Genomic DNA, 11863 nt, shown 5'->3' with positions numbered 1-11863 from the left:
AAGGAATCCAAAAGCACTTATTTCAGACAAGGATTTTGAATGTTATGTTTTCTAATGTAAAAAGCCATCCTATGGAAGAAGCCATATCTCTTCAGAACCTCTATGTATGTAATGTATGGATGTATGTACATATCTATGTAATCTACTTACTGTGGTAGGCAGAATAGTGCCCACCCAGAGATGTTTATGCCCTAATCTTGAAGGCTGTGGATATGTTATGTTACATGGCAAGGGTGAATTAAGGTTGCAGGTGGAATCAAGATTTCTAATGCACTGACCTTAACATTCGGAGACTATCCTGAGTTATTTGGGAGGACCCAGTGTGAAAGTGGAATTGGGAGTCAGAAGGGCATTAGAATCATAAAATAGGAGAAAGATTTGACCAGCCATTGCAGTCTTTACAGATGGAAAGAACCACAAGCCTAGAATTGTGACTACCTTTTAGAAGCTGTAAAAGGCAAAGAAATGGATTCTTCTTCTATAACCTCAAGAAAGAATTGCAGCCCTGCTACATTTTGATTTTAGCTCTGTGAGACCCATGCCAGACTTCTGACCTCCAGAACTATAAGAAAAGAAATTTGTGTTGTTTTAAGACATGAAGTTTGTGGTAATTTTTTATATTGGCAATAGGAAAGTAATATACTTACTTATTTACCATAAGTGAGGAATTGGTAATTTCTTTGGTGGGTTGGGAGATAGGGCTTGGGGGTTTTTGTTAATGATAGGAGACAAAAAAAAATCTAAGAATCTCTAGGTCAACTAAGAGCTGACCTCAGAATTTTTTATTCAAAAGTTAATTATAAATTTACTAAGATTAGGTCAGTGTTGTGCAATATTTATGATTTTTCTGAATTCTCAACACATGAACATCGTTCAAGATTGAAAAAGTGTAGAAGAACATAAAACGGTAAGCATGTGTTTGCTTTTCAAAATTTGCTTCTTCAGGGACCCAGGACAGAAACAGGATTTTACGTTGTTTTCGTCTCATCACCTAGGATTTTACCTTATTGCTAAGCTACCTACCTTCTCTCCTCAGAGGCATCACTAACATCAGTTTCTTCTAGAAATGTTTCATGTCTCTATGAGCATATATTTATGTATAGTCTTTTCCTCTTAAATAACAGTAACATACAGGCCTTTGCATTTATTTCTATCTTAAATTCAGAAAAAAAAATTTATGATAATTAAAAATAAGCAAAACAGAATGTTAACGAAGTTGGTGGGAGGGGAACTGTGCATGATTTTCCACATTTATGTATTCCATGAATTGAAATATATCCAGGAGAGGCAATAGTGAAGGGTATATTATGGCTTATGTAAAACAGGTACTCAAAATGTTATATGATGAACTAATGAATACGTATGAGATGACTGGGTAGCCAAGCTAAGATTTCATTCGCAGGCTTCTTGCAGAAATTCCTGGGGAAGAGAACATGAATACCCAGGATATAAGTTCTGACTGAAACGTGACTCTTCTGTCTTAGGGTTTAGATCTTTGAAACCTGAATGGCAAAGGTAGAAGGTGAGGGCAAAAGCAACCTGTCATTTCAAAGCTGCAGGTGTATGTATCTGCATGAGCTGGAGACTCGAACACACCTTCAGCAGAAAGAGTTCTTTAGTTAGGGAAACCACAGGACTGGGGTAGTTGGTTTTATAATTACAGAGCTTGGCTCATAATTAGAAAAGTGTATGTTTGACAGCCATAGCTCTCAGTAGCTAAACTGCTCTACGTCACATTGTTGGAAGGTGTTTATGTTCTAGTCAGAGCTGGATCTCTGAAGACACCATGCCCTTTAGGTAATTTCTAAATTTACTGATACAGAAATAGTTACTTACTCTTGTGAAAATATTTTGTGTGTACTCATTTTTTCCAAGTGAAGTTAGTAGCTGAGCTTTGGAAAGGTTGGAGATGGGAAGATGACACCCTACCCAGCATCTTGGATTGGCTAGATGAATGATGGATTTTGTAGGGCTCTGGATATAGCATATTGCTTCCAGCTCCAAGTGGTATTGTACAGCCTAAGAGTGGGTGGAGGGCTTTTCATCTCACCTATGGCACAGAGCCCAGGAGCTTTCTGGCATCAAAGGACTACAGACCGCATCTTTGGCATGGGCATTCGCATTCTCACGTTGGGCATCATCTGCAGTGGCAGCTAGGGAGTCCTTCAAGAAGCTTTGTAAGCATAGTTACACAAACTCATACACATCATCATACATATGTGTAGGATTCTTTATATTTTGTATAAACCAAAGTGTACTAGACATAACGTTTTGCTCACTTGTACATTGTTTATCTTAAAAGAAGGAATTGTCAGGGTGCCTGGGTGGCTCAGTCGGTTAAGCGTCCGACTTGATTTCAGCTCAGGTCATGATCTCACAGTTTGTGGGATCGAGCCCCACGTCAGGCTCTGCACTGACAGTATGGAGCCTGCTTGGGATTCTCTCTCCTCTCTCTTGGCCCCTCCCCCACTCACTCTCTTTCTCTCTCTCAAAATAAATTAAAAAACTTAAAAAAAAGAAGGAATTGTCAGCCAAAAAAAAAAAAAAAACAAAACAAACAAACAAAAAAAAACCAAGGATTTGAAAGTTGATAATGATTAAAAATGCCAGTAACTCAAATTGCTTGAACAATTACTTTGTACCAGGTACTATGTGCTTTATGTGTCTTTGCTCATTAATCTGCATAGTTGCTCAGCAGAGGTTCATAGGTACCTCACAGAGTAAGGAGCTTCCTGGCTGTAGATGTTTTTAAGCAGATATTGGTGACCATTTGCTCCAAATGTAATAGAGAAGGTTCCTCCTTTGGGGGTAAGTCAGAAGAGGTGATTGCTAGACCCTTTCCAAGTGTCAGTGCTTAGGACTCCACCAGTTAATGATTGAATGCAGGGTGGGGTTATTTGGAGTGCTCAGTAATGTTTGCCAAGGACCAATGAAGACTTGAGTTTCTCTCTTGCCTCTGGGCAATGATTGGTGCAGGTTAGAGGTGATGAGGGCAGTCCCTGCATGCTGCTCTCATTGAACTGAATCCAGTGCAGGGTGGCTCGCTCTGTCTTCTAGACTGAGTGCGTGACCTCGATTAAATCAGGTTATAGAGCAAATTGGAGGTCTGTAGAGAAGCTGTCTTATTTTTTCTACGACCTCTGAGGCTTCTTCAAGTAACAGATACGCATCCAGACTTTTATCCTTTACGTGAGCTTCATCGCTGAGCTACAAGGATGGCTTAAAATGGCAAGTTTAGGTCATCCGACTACTCAATTGGTGCTTTCTGAAAAACAGTTCTATCAGAGGAGTAGGCTATTAATTGCTTCATTAATCCATCAGTGATTTCTTTGTCAGGAACCATTCTAAATGCTTGAAAAATAACTTCCTCTTTGGACGGATAATCACATAAAGAAACAGCTGGGTGCTATATTAGCACTGCAATGGAGATGGGGGCAGATGTGGTAACATCAAGGAGGAATGACGTTTAGTGACGGAGGTGTCACGGTGGCAGTCATGCCTCAGCTGGGATGTGAAGGATGAATAGGATTTCACCAGGCAAAGAAGAGAAAGAAGATAATTCTGTTCGGGGAGGTGATAGCTCTGTGGCTTGAAGCTCTGAGAGGGAAGGGCACGCTGCCGACGGGGGGATGGTCACAGCTTCAGCAACGTGGGGGTGGGGAAGGTGGGGTGTGTTCATGCTGGAACAGTGTGTGATACTGTGTGCTAGTAGACTAAGAGGTGAAGCTGTGTAACTGAAAAGCTGAACGTCGAGAAAGAAGGAGCCTACATAAAAGCCAGGCAGAGAATTAAAACAAAACAAAACAAACAAAAAACCCCCACATGTTAAAAAAAATACATCTTGACTCATAATTTTATTTTTTACTTTATAAGTTTTTATTTAAATTCCAGTAGTTCACATATGGTGAATATTAATTTCAGGTGTACAATTTAAGTGATTCAACACTTGCATACAACGCCCAGTGCTCATCACAACGAGTGCACTCTTTAATCGTCATCACTGGGGCCGCCTGGGTGGCTCAGTCGGTAAAGCGTCTGACTTTGGCTCAGGACATGATCTCAGGGTTCAGGAGTTTGAGCCCCGCATTGGACTCTGTGCTGGCTCAGAGCCTGGAACCTGCTTTGGATTCTGTGTCTCCCTCTGTCATTGCCCCTCCCCTACTCATGCCTTCTCTCTCTCTCTCTCTCTCTTTCTCAAAAATTCATTAAATTCTCTCTCATTCTTAAAAAAACATTAAAAAAATTAATTGTCATCACCTATTTTACGCATATCCTCACCCACCTCCCCTCTGGCAACCATTAGTTTGTTCTCGATAGTTAACAGTCTGTTTCTTGAGGGGCGCCTGGGTGGCTCAGTTGGTTTCATCTGACTCTTGATTTTGGCTCAGGTCATGATCTCACAGTTGGTGGGTTCGAGCCCTACATCAGGCTCTGCACTGACAGTGCGGTGCAGAACCTACGTGGGGTTCTCTCTCCCTCTCTGTCTGTTCCTCCCTCCCCGACCCCCCCCCCGCCCTTGTGCTCTCTCTCTCAAAACAAATAAACTTTTTTTTTAAAGAGTCTGTTTCTCAGTTTGACCCATAATTTTAAATGATAGACCATGGTTATTGACTTTAGGCATTCCCAGGGGTAAGTAAAGATGGGCCGCAACAGTTGCCTAGAAAATTGACTTTTGAAAAAATCGTCTTAATGTTTATTTATTTTTGAGAGAGAGAGAGAGAGAGAGAGAGAGAGCGAGCTGGGGAGGGGCAGAGAGAGAGGGAGACACGAATCCAAAGTAGGCTCCAAGCTCTGAGTTGTCAGCACAGAGCCCAATGCAGGGTTTGAACTCACGAACCGTGAGACCACGACCTGAGCTAATTTCTGACACTTAACTGAGCCACCCAGGCACCCCCAAAATTGACAGTTTTGTGTGAACAAGTTAGGAGCCCAGCTCAGAATGTGAACTGGAACCCCCAGACATCTGAAACAGCAAGCAATTTTTGCACCTGCAAACCAAATTTCAGTCTTCACATACAGGCAATGAAAAGGAGATTTTTTATATATTTATTTATTTATTTTTGTTAGCCACATCCGCACACACAAGATAGTGATTTCCATCTGTGGTGTTACTTTAAATGAAAATGGAGCTTCCTGCTGAGAGCTCAGAGGTGTGCTTTTGGTGAGCGTCATCTGCCATGCTCTGTGACATCTCACTCACAGAGACTAACCCAAGCTCTGTCAGTGTCTGTGAGTGGTCCAAGCATTTCATTCCCATGCCAGATGGTGAGCACCTTCAGGAGAAGGATCACGTCTTAGGGTTCTCTGTAGCTTGAATACATTTGCCTTACATGTTAACTGAATAGCTGAATGAATTCTATTCACAGGCCATCCCGGAGAACCTATGAATAGTCTGATCTTCGGTTTTGCCACTGACCAGAACCACCCTCCTTGTCCAGGCTGACATTGACAGGCCCTAATTTTGCCTCTGTGACCTGTTTTTTTTTTTTTAATGTTTATTTATTTTTGAGAGAGAGACAGAACACAAGCAGGGGAGAGACAGAGAGAGAGAGAGAGAGGGAGACACAGAATCCGAAGCAGGCTCCAAGCTCTGAGCTGTCAGCACAGAGCCCAATGCAGGGCTCAAACCCACAAACCATGAGATCATGACCTAAGCTGAAGTCAGATGCTTAACTGACTGAGCCACCTCTGTGGTCCATCAAAAAAAAAAAATTCACCTAGAGACTAATGTTCAAAGTTCCCTTGTTTCAAGCCATGGAACAGTAGTCATTTGATTAAAAAGCCAGTGGTTAATTAAAGTGCTAAAGACTTTCTTTGGGAGGGCTCATCTCCTTTGTAGACCTCTGTAGGGTCCTCCTATCTCTTTCCTGAAGAGCACCCTTTACCTCACCCTTCTCTAGTAGAATCTGCAAACTTTGCATCCCATCTAATTTTACCCATCTCTTTGTCCATTCCCTTAGGGTCTTGCTCTCTGAAGTTGGCTAATGGCTAAAGTCATCTGTGCCCAGCGCTAGAGTCTGGAAGTTCAACTTGAATTTTGATAGGGACTTGGCGGAAACAGGGAATTGACTCAAAAGAAAGAGAGAACATTCTGGGACTTTTGACCTTTCTCAGGTCAAGTACCCATCCGGACCTGGATTCAGAGGCAGCTCAGAGTAACTCAAACTCTCTTTAGGTGCCTCAAGTGAGAAATAGCCAGATGGTGAGCAATTCTCTGAAACCAGATAGAAATTGAGAACAATGAAATGATTCTTTCTCCTCCCACTACTGGCTGGGAGTTTATTTAAACACACACACACACACACACACACACACACACACACACGTAAGAGCAGGAGACTAATTGTGAATGAAATAAAGAACATCAAAAGAATCTTCCTAATTAGCTTAAATACTGATTGTTACCATTAGAAAATGAGTCAGCCTAAAAACACATGTAATTGCAGTCTTCCTGTGTTGTGGGAAGCCTAGAGACCGAAGAACTACATTATTAGCAGGAAAGGACAGGCCATGGTGACATCCATCATAAAGAAGAGATGGTTTTTCCAGCACTGACTGTGGCATGTGACATTTGCTTGACTGAATGCAAAGCATTTGATGCCCAGGAGGCTGGTAGTCGTCCCTACACAGCCAGTACATGAGTGGCAAGCACATATTACCACTCCTGCTTGGCAAATGGGAAACCGAGGAACTGGAAATTGTAATAACTAGAATTGAAGTGAATCATCAAAGTTTAGGGCAAAGTTGTGAGAGAGACTTTGGTGCCCTATTTCTCTTGCTGTGCTCTTTTCCCTCCCTTCTCAATGCTTCTTTCTTATTGCACAGTTCTCCTATTTAAATTTTTCTTGGAGGTGAGCCTGGGTGTCTTAGTCTGTTAAGCATCCAATTCAGCTCAGGTCATGATCTCATGGTTCTTGAGTTCAAGCCCTGCGTTGAGCCCTGTGCTGACATTTCAGAGCCTGGAGCCTGCTTCAGATTCTGTGTCTCCCTCTCTCTCTCTACCCCTCCCCTTTTCACGCTCTCTCTCTAAAATAAACATATATTTTTTTAAATTTTCCTTGGAGAAACTGTGTGCTTTTTATACCTCTGTGTGAATGTTAATCATCATCCCCCTTGGAGAGGGCACTTGACTATTAACTCTTATCCCTAATAATGATACAAAACTTTTTCAAGGGGCCCTCCTAAACCCTAAATTCATAAAGAAATTACAAGCATCCATAATTAGCATGAATCTGGTAGAGGAGGAAGGTAGAAGAAACAAACTCTTTCCTGGTGCCCCTGACATCCTATCGCAGACCTGCCCTGTGTAAGGTGAGATATCTAGGAACAGGTGGAGTAGCAGAGAACAATTGGATTTCTTCTGATGATGCAAGTGTGAATGGCTGACTTGCTAAGTTAACGAAAAGAGTATGTATTATGAGAAATTACTTGAGAAGTATGTGGTGCCCAGATTGGGGATTATTGATTAGTAGAATTGTCTTAGTTCAATCAAAATACAATAAACAAAGCCAATTTGTATGTCATTGCTTCTTCAAATATTTCTAATTATATGGCCCTGGGTAGGTATTTTAATCTTAGTAGTGCTGTGAACTTTTGGGCGGTCTTGTGAAGTCTATGGGCCCCTTTATAGAGTAGTACTTTTTTTTTTTTTTTGAGAGGGCGAGAGAGAGTGTGCACGTGTACCTGAGCAGAAGGGAGAAGGGCAGAGAGAAAGGGAGAGGGAGAGGGTCTTAAGCAGGCTCCATGCCTAGTGTGGAGCTGGTTGCCAAACTCCATCTCATGATCGTGAGATATGACCTGAGCCAAAATCCAGAGATGGATGCTTAACTAACTGAGCCACCCAGGCACCCTGAAAATAGCATTTTTAATACATAAAATCAAACACTTAAAAAACTTCAAAGAAACCAATACTACTGGAAGACATTAATCAAAATTGTTGAAAATTTGTGATATATGTTTTAGTAATGAATTAAAAACAAGATCTAGTGCACAGACATAATGGTTTCATAACTTCATAGTAGTGATGAATACAAATAATATTTTAAGATACCTACAACAACTATACTGTGATATTAAAATATTTGAGGTTTCTTTGGAGGTGAAGTTACAAATACCTGAATAGCTGTGGCTATTAGTGACTACTGGTCCATATTTATAATGGAATGAAATGCTATATTTAATTCAAGGTTGATAAAAGGTTTGCAGTAGACTTCTTGGCTTGACAGTCTATCTACCTCTTTGAGCTGTGGGTGGTGTTGGAGGGAGAACATGGCCTTTGAATCTCAGCTCTGAGTTCAAGTCTCCATGAAGACTTTACTTCCAGCATGTCTCAGCTATTTTAGTTAACCTTTTGGAATTCAGTTTGCTTTGATTACAATGGGAAAATAGTGAATTCTGCATGAAGTTATTGAACAGACTAAATGATATAATGTATATTTAACATCTAGCACAATGCCTGTCATGAAGAGGGAGCTCAGCAAGTAACAACTCCGTCTGGACACCTTTTCCCCCACAGCCGAAGGAAAAGCGAAGTAGGTAAGATATTTGTAAAGATAAGTCTCTCACCAACATCCTAGTCCTGGATAATTCGCTGTCTGAGACAGGGTACATACAGTCTTTTAGTTTCAAGAGAATTTGGGAAGGAAGATACTCTGGAAAATATATTCCATTTTATGCATCTCTAAGCCAAGCCATAAATGTAGCTGTCTAAAATTTCAAGTCTGTAAAATTCAAACAAGTTTTCAGGAGTTAATTGTTAGAAGGTAATTAAAATTCCAGTGAAATAAGAGACCATTTTAGGATTGGGAATGCTGGCTTCTCTGTTTTATGATGATATTAAGGTTTTGGTAGAGTCCTCATCTTGTCCCATGCAGAACCAAGAGAGGGCTGACCTACCACTGAGTTCTGCAGGATCCATGTGGAAGAGGAGGACAAAACCCTGGTCTGCTCAGGAACCTGAGCTGCTCCCTCAAGCCATAGGTCAGACACAAAGCAGCTAATGGACGCAGTGGCCAATTTCAGGTGCTTTGTGGACATCCCTAAACTGAGTTGATCCACAAGGTATTTCCTGAGTAAAAACTTCTTGAATTTTAGCTTCTTAAGCTGTCAAGAAGTTATTGGATTTTTGGAATTTTTATTGTTACGTATTCCAAATATCTTAGAATCTAAAAAAATTTATTTGAATTTTAAACGTAAAAAAAATAGAACTTACTGTGTGGTATATAAGGCATAAATATTCAATTTAATGAAACTTATTTAAATTTTTGTTTTCAGATTTGGGAAGCTACAATCAAGGTCATTTGGGAAGTAGGACCCAGTGTATTAGCATTACCTATGGGTGTCCACATAGAGATTTATAGACACAGGAAAGGCTAGATAATGAGAATGCCCCGTAAAGAGGCACCACGTTTCACCAGGGAGAAATGCATCCAAGTAACCTCTCAAATGTTAAGAAATATGCCTACTTAATTGTATGGTGCATTTTCCATGGTATTTGCTTTATTCATTTCATGTGCATTTTGATTAAAAATTTTACATTTTATTATCTCTTATGTTTTTCAATAAATACAAACCAGGACTGATTTTTTTCCCTCTTTTTTTCATTCTTCTCAGAGGTGTGGTGAGCATCGAATAAGACAATAATTTTGCAATGCTTACGTCTTGTCCATTTGGGCTGCTGTAACAAAATACCACACACTGAGTAGCTTATGGATAACAGAAACTTATCTCTCACAGTTCTAGAGGATGGCAGTCCAAAATCACGGTGCCAACGTGTCGGGTGAGGGTTCGCTTTCAGGTTATAACTTCTTATATCCTCTAGTGGCAGAAGGGGCTCCTGGAGCCTTTGTTACAAGGCACTAATCACCTTCCAAAGGCTCCACCTCCTAATACCATCACCTTTGGGGGTAAGAATTCGACATATGAATTTTGGGAGGACACACTCTGTGATACTGTGATTTATAAGAAATAGATAGTTGGCCGTTTAGATGCCCAAAATATACAGTAGTTCCCCCTTTCTGCAGTTTCGCTTTCTGCAGTTCGTTACCTGAGGTCAACCTCGGTCCAGAAGCAGGTGATCCCCCTTCTGACATTATCAGAAGGTCAACGGGAGCCTAAGGCTACATCACAATGCCTACATCCTTCACCTCACCTCATCATGTAGGCATTTTATCATCTCACATCATCCCAAGAATAAAGGTGAGTACAGTACAATAAGAAATTTTGAGAGAGAGAAACCACATTCATGTAACTTTTATCACAGTGTATTGTTATAATTGTTCTATTTTATTATTGTTGCTAATCTCTTTGTGTGCCTATCGTATAAATTAAACTTTATCATAGATATGTATATATAAGAAAAAACATAGTATATATAGGATTCTGTACTATCTGCAGTTTTAGGCATCCACTAGGGATCTTGGAATATATCCTCTCGAATAAAAGAGGACTACTGTATCTCTCATATATATTTAGTCTTTCTCCGCAGTCCCTGGCTCACAGTTCCCCAAACCCTTGGAATTTCCTAAGTGTTGAGAATGACAAAGGTGTCTTATGTCATGTTAATGAGATGACCTCTGGAAAGCACCTAAGGCTGGGGGGTGCTTTCCAGGAGAACCAACCTTGTGATCCGGTTGGGGAGGGGAGAAGCCCTGGAGGTTGAATTCATCATCAAAGGCCAATGATTTGATCAACCATGCCTATATAATGAAGCCTTCAGGAAAACCACAAGGACAGGGTTTGGAGAGCTTCTGGGTCGGTGAATGCATGGAAGTGCTGGAAGACTGGTGTCATGGATAGAGCATGGGAGCTCTTTCCCCAAGCCTTGTCCCATGCAGCTCTTCCGTCTGGTTGTTCTTCAGTTATATCTTCTTATGATAAACAGGAAATCTAGTAAGTAAAATGTTCTTCCGAGTCTGTGAGCTGCTCTAGCAAATTAATCCAACCCAAGGGAGTGAGACTTCGGAACCTGTAATTTACATCTGGTTGGTCAGAAGTACAGATAACAGCCTCAGCTTGCAACTGGCATCTGAAGTTGAGGGTGGCACTCTTGAAGGACTGAACTCTTAACTTGTAGAACCTAATGCTGTCTCTGGCTAGATGGTGTCAGAGAACACCGATGGTGTCCGAGAATTGTTTGTTGGTATGAAGGGAATCCCCCTCACACACATTGAAATTGAGTCCAAGAATCCCAAAAGACACTCAGACATAGCAACTTAATAAACAGAATTATCTGATTGCTGTTGACATTATGTTATAAATAGGTGTTCTCTCTTAAGAAGATGGCTTATTTAAAAAAAAAAAGATGAATTATTACATGATTATCCAGCTATGGCATTCAAATTGGTGTTGCTTTGAATGATTCTATAAGATACTTTTTGCTTTTTTAAAAACAGATTTCTTATTTTAGAATAATTTTAGTTTTATAAAAATATTGGGAAGATAGTACAGGGAGTACCCATACACCCCATACTCAGTTTCCCATCTTGACATCTTACATTAATATAGTGTATCTGTTATAATTAATGAACTAATATTGATGAATTTTTATTAATTAAAGTTCATAGTTTATTTAAATTTCCTTAGTTTTTATCTTATGTCCTTTTTCTGTACCAGAATCTCATCAAGGATACCACATTGCATTTAGTTGTCATGTTTCCATAGGCAGTACTTGGCTATGACAGCCTCAGCTTTCTTTGTTTTTGAACACCTTGCTAGTTTTTTGGAATACTGGTCAGGTATTTCATAGAATGCCATCTGTTGGATTTGTGTGATGTTTTTCTTGTGATTAGATTGGAATTGTGGGTTTTGGGAGGAAGGTCACAGAGATAAAACCAATTTTTAAATCATATTATATCAAAGGTCC

The 11863-nt window shown here is 40.3% G+C and overlaps 1 long non-coding RNA gene across 1 annotated transcript; it reads left to right on the top strand.

Moving 5' to 3' along the window:
• The first annotated feature begins 722 nt into the window (after positions 1 to 722).
• Positions 723 to 9581, top strand: LOC121043971 (uncharacterized). The gene is made up of 3 exons (XR_005797041.1): positions 723 to 907; positions 8448 to 8535; positions 9274 to 9581. It is a non-coding gene; the product is annotated as an uncharacterized LOC121043971 (long non-coding RNA).
• Positions 9582 to 11863: the final 2282 nt, after the last annotated feature.

Source organism: Herpailurus yagouaroundi, unplaced genomic scaffold (assembly GCF_014898765.1).
Source record: "Herpailurus yagouaroundi ecotype Mexico unplaced genomic scaffold, PumYag 29, whole genome shotgun sequence".
Taxonomy (NCBI): Eukaryota; Metazoa; Chordata; class Mammalia; order Carnivora; family Felidae; genus Herpailurus; species Herpailurus yagouaroundi.
The sequence above is the reverse complement of the archived record's forward strand: the minus strand, read 5'-3'. Positions and strand labels throughout refer to the sequence as shown.